This window comes from Malaya genurostris, chromosome 1 (assembly GCF_030247185.1).
Source record: "Malaya genurostris strain Urasoe2022 chromosome 1, Malgen_1.1, whole genome shotgun sequence".
Taxonomy (NCBI): Eukaryota; Metazoa; Arthropoda; class Insecta; order Diptera; family Culicidae; genus Malaya; species Malaya genurostris.
Window position 1 is genome coordinate 55,882,997 of NC_080570.1, and position 23,083 is coordinate 55,906,079.

Consider the following 23,083-nt stretch of genomic DNA (forward strand, 5'->3'; position numbering starts at 1 on the left):
GCAACAACATTGAAGTGTTTCAATAGTACACTATTAAGAAACCTGTTTGATTTGACCCATGTCAGCACCAGCACCAATGATGATGAACACGAACACTTTTTTCCAACATTTTCTGAGCAACACTTGTCGAAGCGAGACGTGCGGGGAGAGACCTCACGCTTTTGGAAGCAGATTTTGCTAGTCGTGACAATTCAAGGCACTTTTCAATCCCACAGATCAACAATAAGAATTAATAGAATATTCTCTTTTTCCTACCAAAAGCATCAGATTCATCAAAATGGAAGTTGAAAAGTTTGCGTCGTCACTAACACATTCAATTACTACGGCAATGCGAAAATAAGAGTGTTGATGTAGAACACATCTTTATAATAGTATAGGTCTCGTTTCGAAATGTGCCGTGCGAAACAGGGTTGCCACATATGCCGATTCTCCTGAAAAATACAGATTTAAATGTAGCGGACGAAAAGAATTTCTTAACAACGCTAAAAATCAAACATGTTTAAAAATGTTTTTCTAAATATATTCCATGTTTCTATGCGGATTAAGAAATTAAATACGGCCTATTTTTTATATTCTAATTAAAATTCTCCGATGATAGTGTGGGAAATTTTAATATAGATGCCTCAAAACAAGTTAATATTAAACTCATTGTTGTCATGAGCAAATATATGAAGTTGGGTATGGAATCTGCTGATTCACTCTTTTTAGAATCATCATTATTTTATTTTAAAAACTACAAGGATCAGCCCCATGGGGTTGTTCGAGACATTGATGTGGAATAAGGCAAGCAACATTTCGAATGATCTACAATCAAACAGTTCAATCAATCGTCAAAATGTCACCAAGTCTCATTAAGGTGAACAAAAAAACGTCAAAAAGAGGTCCCAAGACTACCTTTTCTCAGTCTATTGCACCTAAAAATAAAAATCGGTATTTATCTGTATGATCCGTGAATTATCGGTATTTTGGGAGTGCATATCTGCATTGCGGTATAGAGGTCAAAAATCAATATAAATACCGAGAAATCGGTATACCTGGCAACGTTGGAACCAACACCGAACATTGTTTGTTTTATAGCCGGCGAAATTACATCAATATCCCAAATGTATGCAATTATATCTTTGACCATACCATTTGTGATACGATTTTGATACTTCAGCTTCTCTTCGCCAAGCTTGTGTTCAAGTTTTGTATGCAAGCAGTTATTTTTATAGCGTTAAGGTCTGAGGACAGAGGGCCACGTGTTGAGTTTTAAGTCGATCACGTGGCTCGCTCAATTCCCTTTGCGCGTCGTATTTCTCTTGTACTCTCTCGTATATGAGCAAACTGTACCGGGTTGCCAGCATACATTTTATTATTTTGATGAGAAGTTTTATCACATTAATCTATCGTATGGGTTTAACATTACATGGATTCCAATGAAACTTTCACAAAGATTGAATGTCTGTGTGTTTGGCTGCCTTGTCGAGCCAATTCTTTTTCTCTGCTATCAGGAAACCAAAGCGAAAAAAAAGGGTGGATGGATTGAAACTGACTTTGTTTCACAGAAAAATACAAGACTTTATTTTTATCGCGATAACATATATGTTTTTTTTTTTAAATTAATCTTTCTATGTTAGAATTAAATTAGGATAAGAATATTATGTAAAAGTGATGCTACGGCGAAGAAAAACTTATGTAAACTGCCTTAAGAAATAAACGTATTTATGAAAAAAAAACATATATGTTTTTATGTACTAATCGCATCTAAGCTAAATTATCTAGACTTTGTCACGGTAGATTTATGATACAAGCCTTCAAAACTGAGATATTCGATGAACAAGTAGAGGTATGCATTTCCGAGCGTTCCAATTTTCAGCAGTTCTTCAGTCAGAAAAAAATACAACACGACCGCTAAACTCAATGAATTATTCTGAAAATTTCACAGAATATTCTCAACTAAATTTTGAAGACATTGTCAGGTGGGTTTTTCTATATTCTGCACAGTTTCCACTATATTTTAATTTGAAACGGGAAAATAGCCAAAAACCTACCACTTTACGGTACTGTCCTCAGCCCTTAAGTTTCTCTACCATTCTGCGATTTCGGTTGAAGCGATAAACTTTTTCTTATTATCAATCGAGTTCATCTTATATACATAAATCTTAAGCACTCAAAATTTACCCTGGGGTTGATGTCAATTTCTCAGGTGAAACGACATAACATGGGATTTCATCCGAGCTTGCGTGACACAAGATCAGAGCATACAAGTTGAAGCAATTGAAGCTTCATATCGTTTTATGGCACTTTTTGTCTTGCTGTCTAGCAAAAACCTACCTCTAGCATGCTACACGTAGGACTGAAATGTTAGCTATAATTTAGCTTCCATTTATAGATTCGCGTGCTTCCAACAGCTTCGCTTTTGCATCGATTGACCAATCAGAGCGATGCTTTCCCTTTGATATATCGCTTACTCCTTCAAAATCGTCGTCTATGGCAGGGAAATCCGATATGCCGGAGATTTTTAACAGACAAAATAGGACACTGCTCGCTACTAATCAAATCTTCAATAATTTATAATTGAAAATACGTGGCTTGATACATTCAAATCGAAACTTAGAAATATTTCCAATCAAATAATGAAATAATTTTGATAATTGATGCAAAATTGGCTGAGCTGTAAGTGTTTAAAACCTGACCACATTTCTACATATATTTTTCCTTTAGTTTCTGATTTGCACCCCTATATAGAAAATGAAGATGTGTTCCATATCAAAACTATAAAAATTACTTCTTAATATTTAATTGTGTATCAGAATGTTTGATTAACCGCACTTTAGTGTAGATGCATCGTTTCAAATTCTAGTAGTGAAGAAGGGGATTTCTAGCACAATTCACACAGTTCGAAAGTGAGAAGTAAGCGTGCCAATTTTATTCGTATTCACGACATCCAGTTATGCCTCTGACATTACCAACCCGCCTTTTTGAGAAAAATCGCTCATTGGCATTGGTTTAGCTATGAGCTACCCAATATTAGCTCGTTATCTACTCAAACTTTGACTTGATCGTAAATAATAGGTAGCGAACATTGCAAAAAATGGCCATGACTACACTTTGGGTAATCTTAAATTTACCTAAATATTGAAGTTATCACTTCAGTTGGTTTTGAGTAGGTTTCGACCCAAAATTAGGTAGCGGCTGGTAAGAGTGTATACCTCAGCTGTTACCAGTCCCAGTAACCTTGGAAATATGAGTGCGACTAAGGATTATTTTCAAACCATTGGCACGAGTTCAGCTTTAACGATGAAAGCAATCTTGAATCGCATTTTCATTGGCATCATTAAATACCAACCGACTTTTCCCAAATCAAAACGTATAGCTTTCAACGGCTTAATAGTGATTCAGTGAAAAACCATTAAGTCAACAGTTGTTAATGATTGCGCGGTGTTATTTCAACAGGTTCACTGACCGGTTTAACAAGATTGGTGCATCACTTATGAGCTCTATTTCGAGATGTGTGATAATGAAAAAGCCGACCAACCAGTGAGATGTTCATTCGGTGGTTGCGAAAAACCCAAAATCCATAGGTTCATGCTTAAAACGAAAATCTGTTTAAAGCGAAACTGATTAGCGAATGCTCGTTCGTATAGAATAAAATAATGATACAGAAGATGCGGTCTTATACTTTTTTCTGGTTTAATAAAACCGCCAAATTTCCTTTCGTAGATTATAACACACTCCTCTGCTGTTGGTGGTTAATGTTTCTTTATTTCACTTTCAATGTGGCTTTCCACAACCTCTGTAATAAGTTTCCGATCGATAAGTATCCTCACTCAACTCATCATCATTATTAAGCAATTTACCAATTGCTGTCGATTTGGCTTTGTTTCGAAAAACGAGAGAAAAAACACCCCCCCTGGCAACAGTGAATCACGCACTGTTTTCGGCAGTTGAATGTGTTATTAATGATGATGGTTGCATGAAACGGAACCATTAGTTCCATTTCTATATTATTCTAATTGTTCCCTTCCCCTTGCCAAAGCTACAAACCGAGAGTAAGCTATGAAAAACGTGCAACCTGGCTAGATTAGTTGTGATTCTGTCGGAATAATTATCGTTAAATAAAATCAGCATCCATCAAATTTCCACAGAACGATTTTTTCTTCCTGCGTCGACTAGCTTCGGTTAAACCTCTGACCAAAAAGCGATACTCCTAATCTTCCTGCCACGATAAAATCGATTCGAATTCTTTCGTCGGTCGTAAAAAAATGAAATAAAAAGCAAATTTCACGAAACGCCATGTGATTAAAAGATTATCTTCAAATTATTCTCTTCGTCTCGTTCCATATCCTCGATGCCCACCCAGCAGGCACCGGGCGTCCCTCAAAACCGGACGATTAGCCGCCACCGCGGATGACTTCAGCACAGCACAGCACTGCCCATAAGTCCGAAAGGAATGAGCAGACGGACCTCGGTCGAAATAAAAGTAGAAATAATCTCTTTGTTGCTTCGTTCGGAAGCCTAATCATCAGTTTGGGCCAAATCTTAATACGGTTCGATTTGCTGCTCAAAAACCCACTGTTTACAGCGGCTTCACGTCAAATCTCCTTAGTCGGGGCGCATTATCACTGATGAGGTCCAATCAGGTTCAGTTCGTTCAGTTGTACTGAATTTCCGATGATTTATTCGACGGTATATTTAACCTATAACCATTTTGTATATTTTGTTTTGAGTTATGGATGTGTTGCCATTTTGAACTTTTTCTAATCCATCGTAGACGGTCGGGATTTGCAACATAGAAACTTTGACAGGGGACAGTAATTTTTGTGACAATCTGACAGTACAAACTGTCCATATCTGCCATCGTAGTTGGCTGTTACAAAACGATGATAAACACAATGGGCCCTTCCCTGGTGTCCTTTGCGTACCCGAAAAGCTGCAAATTTACTGGCGATATGAATTCGGATAATGGAAAAGTTGGAAACTATTACGTCCCTGACTATTGAATAGGGGTCCGCCTTCCTGCCACGATGAAGAATGGGTACGCGATTAATCAGCTAATTATCGTTTTTTTCTCTGCTCTGCTCACTCGAAGGTAATGACGCTGCCGACGACCGGCAGAACAGTTGCCAAATGGAAGTTTCTCTTCTATTGCACACTTCCCGATGGTCGATCGACGATGCTGCAGAAACAATTGTTTCATTGCCGGCGGGGTAAACTGGAAACTTCGTACGAAAGAAGAAAGCGTACAAATTAAAATTTATTTCTCTAAAATTGTTTTTTTTTCTTGTCGATCTGTTCTTTCCCTACTGTGTGACTTTTCGGACTTCGGTGTGAAGTAGAGGAACCAATAAAGTGAACAAGTGCTAATGGCTTAACGAATCCTGTGGAATCTCGTTGTGAGCGCAATAAAACTTCGGCTCATCTGAAGGTTTCCATGGCAGAGTAATTCATCTATAATTACGAAATAAAATGGACCCATTAAGTGTACAGTCTAGTTTTTCTCATAAATGCACCCTATTTTTGCACCTCGTTTGGTGGTATCTTCAGATCACAATGAAGCTAAGGTTATTTTCAACGATTTGGATTTAGTCACAATTTCATGAATATTGTGATGGTTAAAACTTTAATAAAGAAGCAGAAATAAACAAATTAAACCATGGAAAAGATTTTTAGTTTTTGACGTAATAGAAATTTAGCAAAACGAATATTTATAATTCTTATTGATAAAAATTTATTTGAATGAGGAAGGCCCGTTTAGAAAGAAAAGCCACCTAAGAAAATCATGATATGATTCATGATTTGAAATCAAAATTTAAAATAACAATAAATTAGCAGCTTTCCAATGAGTTCAACATTTTCGAAATCGGTTTAACGCTACGAATTTATCAGCGAAACTAGAAGCCATGCATTTTCCGTACTTGATCAATGGTCGGAAATTGGTTTACAAATGGTCCTCAAATTAATGAAATCGGTTTGGTGATTTCTACAAAAAGCCATCGTACACGATTAAAATATTTGAGGGTGAAATTTATGAGCGACCGATTGCTTTCAACGAATTCTATAGCTCGTCTCGCCAAAGAACACTTGCCAGCTGGCAAGCTTCTTGGGATAGAGATGATCTGGGTCGGTGGATGCACTCAATTATTCCGAATATATCGACAAAGGCATGGTTCAGGGGACTGGATGTGAGTAGGGATTTCATTCGTGTGATGTCCAGACTCATGTCCAATCACTACACGTTAGATGCACATCTCCTTCGAATTGGGCTCTCCGAGACTAATCATTGCGCTTGCGGAGAAGGTTATCGGGATATTGATCATGTCGTTTGGACATGCGTGGAGTATCGTGATGTCAGATCTCAACTAATAAATTCTTTGCGTACCCAAGGTAGACTATCCAATATCCCAGTTCGAGACATTCTTGCTTCTCGTGACCTTTCATACATGAAACTTATTTATCATTTCATAAAGAAAATTGGAGTTTCAATTTAATAAAGGCCCCTTTTAAGACTTAGCTCTGATCCCAGCTGCGTCCATGAGTTCAACCAATAGCTAAATTAGAATAAAAATAATGTAATGATACAAACAAACTCGAAACAGTGTATGAAATTATCAACACAAGTTCTGAAAATAACAGCTTATTTTATAATTTATAGAAGTTAATCATTTGGTTCAAATAATATTTCCGAGTAGATTTCATAATTAATGACGAGTTACCTAAGATGATATTTAAGCTATAAGAGAATATGTTTTAATAAATTCAAAACGTTGTGACTATGTTAGAATTAAATTAGGATAAGAATATTATGTAAAAGTGATGCTACGGCGAAGAAAAACTTATGTAAACTGCCTTAAGAAATAAACGTATTTATGAAAAAAAAAACGATTAAAATAAAATACTATTTTATGTGAATTCTGTATGAAATGTTCAAAACGACGAATGTAACAATGAGAGATTCTCTTTGGATTATTACGGTACTCTTAGCAATTCTTCACTCCAATTATTTACCGATAATAATAACTAAAGCTATCATCTTTGAATCTGCACTGAAGAAATTACCGAAAAAATCAGGAATGTTTCGCAATAATCGAAAGAGAAAGTCAACAAAGAGAATCGCTCATTGTTACATTCGTCGTTTTGAACATTTCATACAGAATTATTCGACTTATTTCCAACAATACTGGGAAAACTCATTTAATGGGAAAGTAACCTTTTCACAATAATGGGTGAAGCAAATTCGGGTTGGGCTATATTTTGAAAATATCGCGTTAATGGCCAAGATATACGCTGATAAGCCAAGAATCATAACTCAAAGACAACATACGACGTGAACTCGCCGCCAAATCGACCGATACAGCGATGGAGCGGGTCAATGCGATGTACTGTTTTCGCATTGCATTCACTCTGACAGGTTTGCTTTGATCAAATGCAACTAGCTCGCACGCTCACCTCGACGCTTCGTGTGACGCTTTCTCTCTGGCTTCACCCTTAGACCTTGAGTACAAAATGTGCTCTTTTTTCGGCGTTTTCCATCGTTTTAGTCAATGTATCGGTCGATATGGCGGCGAGTTCACGTCGTATCTTGGATTTCAAATAACCCCGTAAAAAAACTCTGCTGGCATCTAATCGGGTGATCTCGAGGCCCAGGCAAATCACTGTTTTTCGGTATGACTCGTTTGGGGTACAATGGTCGTAACAAATCGATTGTTAGTCGAACCGTATGGCATGTTGCATCGTCCTGTTGAAGCCAGTAGCCAATCAAACCAATTTCACGAACTATTGGCATCACAAATCACTTATCATGGCTCGATAACAATCGCCATTAACAGTTTTCGTTGCTCCATCATTGTTTTGGAAAAAAAATAGGAACCAATCATCATATCCACACAAATATCACACAAAACTGTAACTTTTTGGTCGTATAGAGACTGTTCCTCAATTAATTGAGGGTTTTCAGTGGTATAGAACCGACAATTAACAACCCAACCACCAAGTCTCAAAACAGTCGGAACGGTATTTTCAAATGGCTGTATTTTCGTTGATACTGAACCGGTTTGGGTAATTTTGCTATCATTGGAATGTCAAAAAAAAACAGGAAAACCGGGAAAAAGTCGGGAATTCTATTGCAAAACCAGAAAAAATATTACTAGCTGAAATCTGAGTAACGATTTTAAGCATCATCATCATTTCCTGATTCAACAAGTGAAAAGTAGGAAACAGTACTCAATCTTGAATTAAACAATATAATACTCAATTTTGCGATTGAGCGAGAAGTGTTGAAATAATTTATTGTCTCATACAGGTTCAATGTTAAACAATCCATTTGAAATTAGGCCAACGTCCAGATGTCTCGATCAACGATTTTTTAAGCGTTCAACAGTAATTTTTAATCAATCTGAAAGTAGAGCCTTCTTAGTTCTTTTCTTTAACAGCACAATGAAAGCGCATATTGAAAAATAAGAATAACTTGGAGAAGCATCCAGAAGCTGGATTTTTATTAAGTTTGAAAATAAAAACACAAAACATTTGAAAAATTGTTGGCAAAGTCTTATCGGCAAATATTTTAATGAAGTAATGTTACTATCTTTGCTTGATTACTTTAACAATTTGTCTTCGTAATGTCATCTTGAGACAATACATGCGTTATGCTCATATTTGTTTGAGATATTGATTTGAATTGGACTCAAAAAATTGAAAATGTTGTCGATCTTGACCTTATCCACCGATGGCAGGGAGTATTTGACTCTTTATTTGAAAGCTGGATCGATATCTAAAACAAGTTCATAATTCGCATTGCTTTCGGTATGGAACTGAACCAAAATCTGTTCGAGAAATCGGTTTACTGCAAATGTGACATTGATCTTCTAGAACCAGATAAATCGTATCAATCATTTGTTTTTTTTCATTCGAGTTGAAGCCGTGTAATTTTCTAATCACACAATTTTACATGTTCTTCAATATGAATTTGTATGAAATACGATTATACCGATTATGTGCTTCTTATATGATGTAAAATAACAAGATTTTTTTCGAACTTTGCGCTTAAACTGTTAAATGACGCAATATTCCATTCGTACATAATGTTACGGACTCCGAGTGTGATTTGCACCGCTGTATGGATTTATAAGTATCAATTATTCATCAAGCTGATCTGTGCTTCTGTGATTCAGTCGATTAACTGCTTTGCGATTTGATATTTCCTTGTTCAAGTCACGCGGTTGCTATCGATCTTTTGTTTTTTGTCTTTCTCATATAGAAAGGTTATGCAATCACTTGAAAAACCGACTAGTGAAAATTGGCCCGGAGGGCCAAGTGTCATATACCATTCGACTCAGTTCATCGAGCTGAGAAATGTCTGTGTGTGTGTATGTGTGCGTGTGTCAAACAATCTCACTAGGTTTTCTCGGAGATGGCTGAACCGATTTTGACAAACCTAGATTCAAATGAAAGGTCTCGTGGTCCCATACGGAATTCCTGAATTTTATTCGGATCCGACTTCCGGTTCCGGAGTTATAGGATAAAGTATGTTCAATATTGTACACCGCTATTTAAACCAGCGAAACAAAAAACGTAAAATATTTTCTAAACTGTACTCAAAACTACACAAATCGATAGTCATGATCAGTAAGCAACTAAACAAACCAATTCCGGCTATCCTGGTTCCCGGTATTCGGTTCCGGAAGTACCGGAAATAGTGGCCATATATACCAAAATGGATCTCACTATCTTTTCTCAGCGATGGTTTGACCGATTTCCACAAACTTAGAATCAAATGAAAGGTCCTCCGGTTCCATATGGAAATCCCGAATTTCTTCCGAATCCGACTTCCGGTTCCGGAGTTATAGGGTAAAGTGTGTTCAATATTGTACACCGTCGCTTAAAAACCGGCGGAACAAAAACCGTAAAAAATGTTCTAAACTGGACTCTAAACCGTTATTCCCCATCTTAGGGTCAATTGCAAGGTCTTATGATCCTACCAAAAATTGCTGCATATTTTCGGATGTAACAAGCATTTAAATCGTAATTAAGAGTGCGTACTAGTAGAGTTTGTAAGTCATGTTAGTTGGTGGCCGTATGAACCGACTTTGATTATACCGGTTCTCGGGTTCCGATGCCGGAAATGCATATAATAGTGAACCCACGTCGTTTTCTTAAGGATGACCTACGCAATCGAAGCACTGTTTTATTCTGTATGTTATACTAGTTAATGCACAAACAATCTCTTGGTTTCTTTCAAAAATCGAAGAAAAAATTTTTAAATAGAATACCACAATATTATATGTACATGAGAAAGGCATCATTACACCACTAGGTGGATTAAAACAGGTTTTTTTATTCAAACCATGTAATTTTCTAATCACACAATTTTACATGTTCTTGAATATAAATTTGTGTGGATTTCGACGCTCCACTTATGTGCATCATATAAAATGTAAAATCACAAGAAATTTTCGAGCTTGGAGGACATGGTAAATAATTGGATTTATGATTTCCATCACAACCAGAGCATGAAAGTTCATCTGAGGGTTTCGTTCATTGAACAGACGTGTTTGCAAGCAAATTACCACAATTCAAACAGCGTATGTCCATACGACAATTAGTTGTACTAGTCAATGACGGTATTGTGTTGGATTCACAGTGCCGTTTATAATTATGCCATCGAACTTTCATTTCTACCAAGAATATGCGATCGAAAGAAACCAGTTACTTTTAACCATAACCCCTAGATGACCGAAATAAGAATTATACTTTTCTTATATGAACGGCTGAAAGCAAAAATCGGATAAGTGCAACTTAGTTTGGATTAAGTACTTTTGAATGCAAAAATAGAGAGCAAAAACCGGACAGGGATTTTGCAATGCAAGAATCGTTTAAAAATATTTTTTCTGCAAGAACCGGACAAAATAATTTTGAATGCAAAACCCGAAGGAGCTGATTCGAATGGTATATGACATTCGGCCCTCCGGACCTCGGTTCAAAAGACGGTTTTCACAGTGATTGTATAGCCTTTCTATATAAGAAAGGTAAGAAACATTTATTATGTACTGGCAAGTATGATCATATCCAGAGCATTTCAAGCATTGACTCGATCTCCGCTTACAGTACATCATCGCAACCTTCAAAGTGTCGTCGTTCATCCATTCAGATTTATTATCAGAATATCAGCGGTATGAACTCACTCATTGATAGCTACCTGTTAGCTTGTACGAACGAGTGTTACGATATTATCGCTATCACGGAAACATGGCTCAATGACAATACATTTTCGGCGCAAGTATTTGGATCGAGTTATAATGTTTTTCGTACGGATCGTAACTCTAGCAACAGTGCTAAAGCTACAGGTGGCGGGGTGCTTGTTGCAGTTCACCAACGTTTAGAAGCTGATCGGGTGGAATATTCATCTGACGACTGTGTCGAACATGTGTGGGTAGCAATTAAATTGACTGGATATAAGCTATTTCTCTGTGTGATCTACTTGCCACCGGATCGGATACGCGACTTGAGTGTAATCAACGCGCACAATGAATCGTTAGAACAAATTTCGACTCTCGCAGCACCCATCGACGAAATTTTGATTGTAGGAGATTTTAACTTCTCAAGCCTGAAATGGTGTGCGACTACGGATGGCTTCATGTATGTATGTATGCGGATCCCAAGGAATCCACCTTTCAAGCCGGTATCACAAGTTTATTGGATTGTTATAGCGTAAATTTGTTGCGACAATGTACTCACGTCAGGAACGAAAACAGTAGATTACTTAATCTTTGTTTTTCGACTATTTCCGACAAGGCTCCCAAGATTGTACTAGCTCCTTCGCCTCTTGTAAATTCTGTTAGGCACCATCCACCGCTGCATATCGTGCTTGATTCAGAAAATAAAACGTACTGCGACGTTTCGAACACCGTCAGCTATAATATTTATAAAGCTGATTATGATAGCATGAATAATTTTCTTTTTACTATTAATTGGACTGAAGTTCTTAACAATGACGATGTCAATGCTGCAGTACAGACTTTTTCTAACATTATGAGCTATGTTATCGATCGCTTTGTGCCTAAGCGATACAGTCGGAAATCAACCAAACCGAATTGGCAATCCACCGAACTAAGACGTTTAAAAACAGTAAAACGGGCAGCATTGAAGCAATATTCTAAGCATGGAGGATTTGTCTTACGGCAAAATTATGTGCAGATAAACCGAACGCACAAGAGGGCCGTGAAGCGTTGCCACGATAATTATTTGCGGAACGTTCAACGTAAACTAAAGTCGGATCCCAAAAAAATCTGGAGCTATGTCAACGAGCAAAGGAAAGAATCTGAGCTACCTTCGTCAATGCGTTACGGAGAATTCACAGGTTCAAGCCCGCAGGAGATTTGTCCGCTATTTTCCCAGAAGTTTGCTAGTGTTTTTTTCTGATGGAAAATTGTTACCGCATCAAGTATGCCTTGCGGTGCAAAATGTGCAATTTCTTTATCAGTCCTTAAATGCGATCAATTTGGATGAAAACACTGTTCTGTTGGCAATCCGTAAAACAAAGGCTAGCACCTCTTTAGGGCCAGATGGTATACCAGCGATTGTTCTGCGAAAATGCTCTGCTAGTTTAGCAGCACCTCTTACGTCTTTGTTTCTCAAATCGCTAACTGCCGGAATATTTCCCGATCTGTGGAAGTCCTCTTTTATGTTTCCAGTTCATAAAAAAGGAAATAAAAAACTAGTTGACAACAACCGTGGGATTGCATTTCTCAGCGCCATTCCAAAGCTTTTTGAAATGATCGTTCTTGAGCCAATTTTCAACCATTGTAAGCAGTATATTGTACACACTCAGCATGGATTTATGCCAAAACGTTCTACTGCTACAAATCTGCTTTCGCTTACGAATTATGTTACAAATTCTATGTCCGTTGGTTATCAAACAGACGTCATTTACACGGATCTGTCGGCAGCCTTCTATAAAATAAATCACGCTATCGCCATTGCTAAACTAGACAAACTCGGTTTTGGCTCGAACGTATTTCGCTGGATTAATTCATACCTAAGCGATCGACGTTTTGCCGTAAGAATCGGTGATTGTGTATCTGATGAGTTTTGCGCTTCTTCCACAAGGCAGTCATCTAGGACCACTGATATTCTTACTGTACTTTAACGATGTGAATTTTGTCCTGGAAGGTCCGCGGCTTTCATTTGCTGATGATCTAAAAATGTATAACATAATCCGGAAAATAGATGATGCTGTATTCCTGCAACGCCAACTGTTAATTTTTGCTGACTGGTGTGAGATCAATCGAATGATTCTAAATCGCCAGAAATGTTCGATCATAACATTCACACGAACGAAAAATCCTGTTCGTTTTGAATACTGCATTGGTGACACTTCAATTGAAAGGACGACATGTGTGAAAGATCTTGGCATTTTCCTTGATGAGCAACTGACGTTTAAGCAACATGTTAGCTACATAGTTGCGAAAGCTTCCCGATGCTTGGGATTTGTAACACGGATAACCAAAAATTTCAATGATATTTAGTGCCTGAAAACTGTTTACTGTTCGCTGGTACGCTCTATTCTTGAATATTGCTCAGTGGTATGGAACCCTTACTACCTCAACGGTGTCAATCGGATCGAATCGATACAACGCAGATTTATTCGCTTTGCACTGCGCCGTTCTACAAAATTAACCAACGCTTAAATCCGAGTCAGTATTAGTCTTCATTAATTCAATTACATTCCAAAAAAACCACTGATATCAAAATTACCCAAATCGGTTTAGTATCAAACTGACTGTTTTTGAGGCTTGGTGGCCGGTGTAAGTAAAATAGGCATGATTAGAGGAGTGTTAATTCGCAACCAACTTTCTCCAATCCAGGAAAACCTTTCTGCCAATTGAAATACTCTGGATGGGATGAAATATAACTTAGTAGACACCCCGCTAAAAAAAACTTGGCATATGATCTGACAGTTCTAGGCCGGTGTACTATCGGTTACATACGAAACTTAAAAAAAGCTGTTAATCCATCAATCCAAAATTTTAAATGTTTTTTTTTTAACTTGGTGGCTAGTGCAAAGAATAATGTATCCAAAGTGGGCATTTGACCATTAAAGTTTAAAGAAACGCGATTCTTCCTTCATTGTTTAATCACTAATAATAATTTCTGCATTATGAAAATCACTAGAGCGCATCACATCATAACAGTCAGAAACTTTTTGTTTCGGAAATGAACGACACTACTTTGTGTAAACTACGAGGCACAAAATCTAGATTTATTCTTATGTTTAATCGAAGAATTTCATTTCCTATCGCAGGCTTCTGATTCTGTCTACCTGTACTAATCATCCACGGCTCTTCAGGCATGCAGACCATTACGGCATTCTTCCCTACAGGAACTCTTGGTCTAATTATTTTCTATCGCCACTTCAAATCCTCCAATAGCGGAATATTAAGTGGCCCGGAATGAGTTTCAGTTTTCCCGTACAAGAACACCATTGTTGGCGTCTCTATCCTTGCCGTCATGTTATCTCTCTTCCTCTCGAAACTACATTAAGGAAACACCCGGCCTCGGAGCAATTCAATGCGATCTCGCCCGTCGATCGATTCGGTGTTTGCCCATCGGAAAAGGTTTGTCTGCCGTCTGCGCATCTTCTCGCATAAAGCCCCGCGTTTGATGATGCTGATGGGTTTCACCGCAGAAGTACATCGACACAAAGCGTTCCTATATTCGTATATAGGAGTACATACGTAGAAGTAAGTGCTCTGAGTGCCTACCGACGAGTGCTTCTCTCGAGTGCTTTAAAATGTTTTTCTCCAATCAATCATCCTTCATAATTAACCATATGCTACCCAGTTTCGACCGTGCCGGGGACGCTTTTGCGAGCAGTCTTACCGGGAGTGGCATGGAAAGTGCTGGAATTGTCTGTGTTCGCATAATGGTTGGTTCTCTCTCTTTCTCTCTTCGTCTCACTCGATGTATTCAATAAAAATGATATATTGTTCAATACTATTCGCATTTCAGTGCAACATTGCAACCCAACTGGGGATTCGGCAGTCACATGTCTGCTTGAGGCATGCTTTATTGCGTTTCTACATTTATTGATAGGAAACATAATCACCAACGTGTGATTTTATCCAGAAATCAATCAGCAACAGCGTTGTGCTGGTAATTTTCAAGAAACTTCAATCAATCGGTATGATTTGTTCATTCTCAAACACGATTAAACTCGAAGATTGATGGTCGGCGATGGCGGCTAAATTTATAAGAAACGAATATCGATCACAGTTGTCAGGCCAGCTGGGTGTCAAATTGATTCGAAATTTGCAATTTGAATATTTTTCCATCCTCTGGTACTTTTCAAGTTAAAGTGTTAGGTTGATGTCAAAGTGAAAGCGTCACGCGATGCGTCTAGGCGCGCGTGCGTGCTAATTGCATTTGATCAAAGCAAACCTGTCACAGTGAATGCGATGCGAAAACAATACATCGCATTGAATCGCTTCACTTTGGTCCGCGTTCCGCGCTCACTCTGACATCAACCTTATAGTTAAGTTTGTTTAAATTTTATAGTTAAGTGTAAGATTTGAATGCTTTCAATGTATTGGATTATACTTTGTGAAATTATTTTCATGGATTTTTTTTGCATATAATTTGCAAATAGTTACTTTAACAAACGATTTATCACAATCAATGGCAACATTTATGCGAACAAGAAATACAGATGAGCTGTTCGTGTAAAGATAATTCTCGCAAGAGCTTTTAAACCGGTAGGATATATTCAAATGGTTCCATAGTTTTCCAAATTTCTGATAAAATTGGGGCAATTTCTTCAACAAAATAGAAATGAAGAGAGCATTCTCAGCAGAGAACTGTCTTTATAGAATAGTTACTGTAAAAACCGACTTTCAAACGGAGCCTCGGATACCCATATTGTTATATAGCGTAAAATTACTATGATTATTTCATATTTCTGCTTAATTAAAAAACCTGTCTTAATCCACCTAGTGGTGTAATGATGCCTTTCTCATATTACTTATTTTTCAAAAAATTTCACTGGAAGATTCTGTCAAGAAATTTTGTTTTCTATCTTGAGTAAAATAAGAAACTTTCTTTGAATATAAACTAACATAACCTTTTCAATTTGTAAACAGTCATGTCAAGTTATTAAGAATTTTAATTTATTTTGCATCGTCGCACTAAATGATTGAACACATTTCGCTTAATAGATCTAGATCGGAAGTCGGATTCGGATGAAATTAAACAGCAACCTATAAGTCTATAGGAACTTTTACTTGAGCCTAAGTTTGTGGGAATCGATCAAATCATCTCTGAGAAAATTGAGTGAATCTCGTTCTAGAGTTTTTGACCACTATTTCCATTACTTGGAACAAGAATAGCCGAAGTCGGTTCGTTCAGTAAGTAACTAATATAGCCTACAAATTGAATCTGTTTTGAGCCAAATCTAGAAGAATTTTCTAGAATTCTAGAGATTGCATAAACTTTCTATATAAGAAAGGCAATAAATGTACTTTTATAGAAAAGCATCGTTACAACACAAACAAGTAAGTACAAATTGAAAAAAAATTTACATTTTTTTCACCTGAAAAATATAAACTTTAATGTGGCAACCCTGCACGCTATACTAAATTGAACAAAGCATGCTGCGAACGAAGCAAAGCCGCACATACCGACGCGTACTAGTTTTGCATCGTCATGATAATTTGAATGTTTTGACACTCATCTCAATATAATTTCGGAACCGAAAGTCGGATCAGGATGAAATTGCACAGCACATTTAAAGACAATCAGAGCTTCAATTTGAATTATGATTCGTGGAAATCAGCTTAACCGTGGCTGAGAAATCGAATTGAGTTCCGGTTTTTGGAGATTTTCTTCACTATCATCGGTGCTTTCGGAATCGGAAACCGGGGACTAGTAGTCCAAAAGTAGTTTTATTTATTCACTAACTAGTTGAAGTTTTACGACTGTGAGTTGGTTTTAGTTTGCGAATTTCGGCTAATCTGTCTACTGTAACAGTAAAAACAACGTATTGTTTCAAAGTCCGACTGTTTCGGTGATTTATTTCACCTTTTTCAAGGATTAGAAACTATGCGTTTTGTTGTCATATGTGTTTTTGAAGCCAAAAAAACAAACACATATGACAACAAAACGCATAGTTTCTAATCCTTGAAAAAGGTGAAATAAATCACCGAAACAGTCGGACTTTGAAACATTACGTTGTTTTTACTGTTAGACTGATTAGCCGAAATTCGCAAACTAATTTATTCACTAACTAACAAGATCTGCCAACTAGATGAATTTAGCAGTAAGTTTTATATAAATGTGCACTTCGTTTCGCCATCGCTTGTGAAAAAATACTCATGAAATTGAAAATTTTCACTAATCGCACTGTAATACCGGAAGTCGGATCTGGATCATTTTTTCGAGTACTTTTTAAAGAATTTTGAGACCTTTTATTTGCTTTTTTGTTTGTAAAAATTGGTTAAGAAAATTTCGAGAAAATTGCGTGCGCATTTTTTAATAATTTTGCTCATATTTCCTTATAATTCCGGAACCGGAAGTCGAATCCAAATGTAACTCAGGAAAATTGTTTGAGGCAACACGACCTTTCATTTGAATCTAAGTTTGTGAAAATCGGTCACGCCATCTCTGAGAAACGTGTGTGACTATTTTTTTCTTTTTTGGTGCATATCTCTCAGTAACTCCGGAATCGGAAGTCGCACACACAGAGAGAGAGAGAGAGAGAGAGAGAGAGAGAGAGAGAGACATTTTGTGATCTCGACGAACTGAGTCGAATGGTATATGACACTCGGCCCTCCGGGCCTCGGTTGTAAAGTCGGTTTTCACAGCGATTGCATAACCTTACTATATGAGAAAGCAAAACAACGGAAAACGCTTCTGAAATGTTCACTACTCTGTTCCTAATTTCATCTCAATGGATTTTTACCCATCCCATCTTTGGTCTTATATTTATCGTATTAAATAGCGATTACGAAAACAATTAAAACAAAATAATGCACTATTAAACTCTCAGATCCAAAATATCAGAATTCTTCTTAAAAGGGCCGAATGCCAAATCTAAGACAACACACGATATTTTTAGAAACAGTTTGGAGTCAATTCGACTTTCAAAAACTATGGGCTCGTTTTCGTTACCTTACGTTTTACATTTAAAATTTTACTGAAAGGTTAATCTGGATTTACCCTTTCAAAAATATAAAAATATCAGATGCACAGCCGATGAAACACACACTTAGCAGCGTTGTGTTGACATATATCGAAATGGAACCAGTACTACTAGATTTGCAATAACGGTCATTTCATTAATACTTAACATGCACTTTCTAGTAATATTCGAAACCGAAATAGTTCTAATGATACATGAATACCGAAAATACAATTGAATTAATGTTATGGATAAAAAAAACACTTGCTGATGGTAATCTAAAGTACGGAGTATCTAAGTTACGGAAGATCATCTCAAATTTTTTTTTCATAGCATCATGAGAAAACTTGGCAACCTTGCGATACAATATGAGATGAAAACAAAGCGCAATCGAGTGAATTAAGTGCAAACTTTTATCTTATATATTCGAAGATTTCTATTGTCTAGCGGGTAGTTTTAGAAGTTTTCAATCGATGATCAAACAAGTGAAAAGTGAACAGTACTATTTCTGAAGTCATTCAACATTGAATAGTGGTGTAATTATGTAAAATAGAGCTCACGATTTGAGACAAATCGATTAGTAAATATCCAGAAACATGACGAACAGTCAACCTTGAGACGAAACTGATTTTTAAATTGGAAAGTTATTTTTTAATCTAAATAATATCGTTTTACCTATTATTAATTAATTTCTCTATTTTTTCTTGTTCACAGGTTCTCTGGGTCAGTCGCATTCATGTACTGACGGTAAGTAAATTGAAATAATGCAATTTTGCTTAAGCAGTATTTCCCATTTTGTCATTTATAACTCCAACCCAAGTACCTAAACAATCTGAAAAGTTATGCAAGGATCTTATTTATTGTTTCGAATATTTTATAAACCAACCTAATAACGTTTAGAAAGCATAAATTTTTAACCACAGGAATAAGAAAACTTTGACGTAAATCGAGTGGTCATTGAGGACTCTTTTTAGGAGGCCCGGAAATTGGAAAGATTTCAAATTGTGTTTTATTCTTCATAATAAAAAAATTAAGATAAGAACGCGTTTGGCATGTGAATGATTTTGTTAATGTATTTAAAAAAACTCAAGAGTTTCATTTGAGGAAATAGAAATTTTACGGACTTTTGGTGGTCAAATTGAGAGAGAAACTGTCATAGCTGCGATTCACGGCAACAGGTCCAAAAGATATATACCAAAGTATAGGCCGTCATATTGCAAATGTCCAAGTGCTTCTAAAATGTACGCAAAAAGTTACCTGCACATTTCACATAATCACAGTAGGTATTGGAAGAAAACAAAATACATCTTGAAATACACCGTTCTATTTCTTCTTTACTTTATTTGAAACACGAATAAAATGTTACTGGGGCTGCCAGTATCTTTTGTTATAATTTCCGGATTTCAATTTTAAAATTGACATATATCATGCATCTAGAACTAGAACACTCCTGAACATGCCCTAAGAACACATATGACATTTGAATCATTTTGTCAATGTACTTTTTAAAAACTCTAAAGCTCCATTTGAGGAAATTGGAATTTCACGAAGTTTTGCTAGAAATTGGAGAGAAACTGTCATAGCTGCGACTCAAAGCACAGGTTCCGAAGATATATGCCAAAGTAATGGCTGTCATATTGCAAATGCTTCTAAAATGCATGTAAAAAATTACCTGCGCATTTCACACAATCACAGTAGGTATTGGAAGAAAACAAAATACACCCTTTTCTTACGCATAGTGCTGTCAGTATCTCCGTACAGTGGGCAACCTAGGTTAGCTTGATTTATGCTGTAAACCAGGCTATCACCGAAAAGGAAGATGAAAACTCCTGACAATATTCTTTGTATTTCCGTCGACTCCGCCTTTACGGAAGATCATCTCAAAACAGAATCTACTAAAAACCGAAGGTAGAGCAAAGAACTTGTGGATTTGTCGTCTACCATCTTCTTTTTTGGTTGTTTATTTTTAAACGGTAAAGGGAAACAGCCTACTAGAATTAATCTCTACTGTGCTTCTTCCTTGACTTCCAGAGGCTCCTCCCATCGCAAATAAATCTGACATCGTCGTCATTGGACATTTGTTTGTTTTACATGACAATCTTTCTTTAGGCGAGAATTTAATAAAAAAAAACTTTTCAATAACAGAGTGATCTCGCAACTGGGAAGCAAGGCTTTAGACTTCACATAGTTCGATTTAAATTCAAACTTTGCACTTGTGTTCTTCTGGACAAACCATTTCGTTGACACTCGAAAACTGTGAATTGTTATCCTTTTTGTTGTTAGTTTCTTAGGTGAATTGTTATTCTTTCTGAGGTTAGTTTCCGAAGTTGCTTACAGAAACTGCTTGTTGAGTCACCTCCAATAATTCGGCAAGCTCCTCTTGCGTTTGACATGGATCATCATCGAGTAATGCCTCCAACTGTTTGTCTTCGAATTATTTTTGTTGTTCAGAGCGAGGTCTATCTTCAACACTATAATCTTCATTCTTGAAACGTCGAAACCATTCCCTACATGATTTATCAGTTGGAGCATTATCATCATGCTTTTGATGCGCTTCAGCTGCACTTTTCTTCCAATTAAAACAGAAAACTAAAACTATCCGCAAATGCTGTTTGGTTAACACAAAATCGTTTATAACTGACACGGTTAGATTAAAAAAAACACTTGAAGCAACATGAACTGAATAATAATGACAGATGTCTAACCGCTTGAAACTATCGGCACAGGCACTGTTCTAATATTCATAACAGCCAGAGCCAGAAATCGGACAAAACTAATTTGTACTCCCAATATATTTAAGAGTCAGTCCAGCAGATTGCAAATTATTTTCAGATGCACAACAATGATAGAAATTCTCATTCATCTGACTCGTCAAGTTGTTTCAAAGAATAATTATATAATAAATCGAGAAACAGGAATGGATTCTGAACCAGTTCAAAAGATTTAAAAGTTGCTAAGTAAATAGTACATTACAGATGAAAACTTTTTCATCAAATGATTCAATAAAAATTGCTTCATCTGAACAGAGTTTGATGGATTAAATACTTAAGTTATTAAAACAATTTATTAAAAATAAAAAATATGTAAAATCATAATCATAATGATCATCTTTAAAAAGTCTAGCCCTTGGTTATGTGTTTTTTATTGTCGACTCCGCAACAATTGAAACTAGCTCATAGTGCTCAGAAATGCGGATTAACCCATTATAACCCAGGTGTTCTCCAATTTGAGTCAAATGAAGTGATACCTTAAATTTGCTATTTGCTATTTAGAATGTTTTATAATTGGAATTATCCTACGTATGATATTTCATACGCAGGGTCAATGCAGTATCAAATGAAAATATCAAAGGTTTTTGCGCAATATTTGTTTATTCTGTTTTATTTTCGAAGAAATATTACTGAGATATTAAAATTTATTTCAATGTAATTTATGGTACCGGTAGAAACACTCTGAGGGATGAAGACCTTTATCACATTTCAAACAAATAAACATACATTTGTTACAGAATGCACACCGTCGTTGTGTTATTTTCGTATTAGTATTGACCAAGTGGTTCATTACGTCGAATCTACCTTCTGAAGACTTTGAATGTCTGGGTTTAATCTGCATAAGCTCAACTCTGTTTGGATTAATGCCAGTAAGAAGACCGTCGCAAACAGCTCTAGTAAAGCCCAGTAAAAGTTCTTTTTTGTGAGTCTTTCTATAAATGTACCAAAGATTTACGACACCACCATTCAGCATGAAACGGAAATGAGGCCAATACCACTTTTTATTACGAATGGTAGATCGGTAAAGTCCTCGTTGAGCGTCGAAAAGATCTACTCCTCCCATCCCTTTGTTATGCATTTTGCAAAGTTGGGATTGTGATACTGTCCCTTTTAATGTGGAACACATTTTTGTTTTCTATATAGCGGTGCAAACTAGAAAATCAAGAAAAATACACGTAGAAATGTGGTCAGGTTTTGAACAATTACAGCTCAGTCAATTTTGTATCAATTATTAATATTATGTCACCATTTGATTGGAAATATTTCTACGTATTGATTTGAATGTTCATAGTCATGTATTTTCAATTTTATATCATTGAAATGTTGATTAATAGCTAGCAGTCTCCTATTTTGGCTGCAAAAAATCTCCGGCATACCGGATTTCCCTGCCATAGACGACAGTTTTCAAGGAGTAAGCGATGTATCAAAGAGAGAGCATCGATCTGATTGGTCAATCGATGCAAAAGCGAAGCTGTTGGAAATACGCGAATCTATAAATAGAAGCGAAATTAAAGCTAACGTTTCATTCGTCATCTAACACTCGATGTGGATAGACGAATAACCTACTACGACTAATTTCAATTTTGTTTTATTTTTTATTCGCAGTTGTCTACCTACCCAAGCTATGGGTAAAAACCGCCATAGATCCGAGAAGGATCCAAAGGATGCTAAGCGTCTGAAGCCAAGTGATGTACAGGTAAACGACCGTTTGCTGAGTAAAAACCAATATGCTGATCTGCCAGTTGATGTCGAAGAGGAACTGCAGAAGAAGGAAAAAATGCCGCCTTTCTACCTGAAGGGCTTCCCACCAACTCTACGCTCGGATTTCAACACACTGATCAGCAAAGGACTACAGGCAACAATCCGTTCATGTACTGAAGGCTACAAAATAACTGTTCCGGCTTTGAACCACTACAAAGGAGTGGAATGTTATCTGAAGCAGACAAAAGCGGAATACTTCACACACGATATTGCCTCCAACAAACCTATGAAGGTTGTACTTCGAGGACTACCCGACATGATGGAAGCCGAACTAAAGCAGGCACTGTCGGAGGCTGGACTAAAGCCTTTGATGGTGTTCAAAATGAAGCGACATAATACGGACAAAAAGTTTAGAGATCAACTGTACCTGATTCATCTGGAGAAGGGCTCCATCACCATG

General features: G+C 36.8%; 1 protein-coding gene across 8 annotated transcripts in view; it reads left to right on the forward strand.

Annotated features, from left to right (window-relative positions):
* LOC131440051 (mpv17-like protein) overlaps positions 1-23,083 on the forward strand; it is a 438,206-nt gene that overhangs the window by 212,923 nt on the left and 202,200 nt on the right. For all 8 annotated transcript variants that reach the window (XM_058611145.1, XM_058611174.1, XM_058611172.1 and 5 more), the window contains one exon: positions 18,866-18,898. The gene's annotated coding sequence lies outside the window, so the exon portion shown is untranslated. The remainder of the gene's footprint in view (positions 1-18,865; positions 18,899-23,083) is intronic.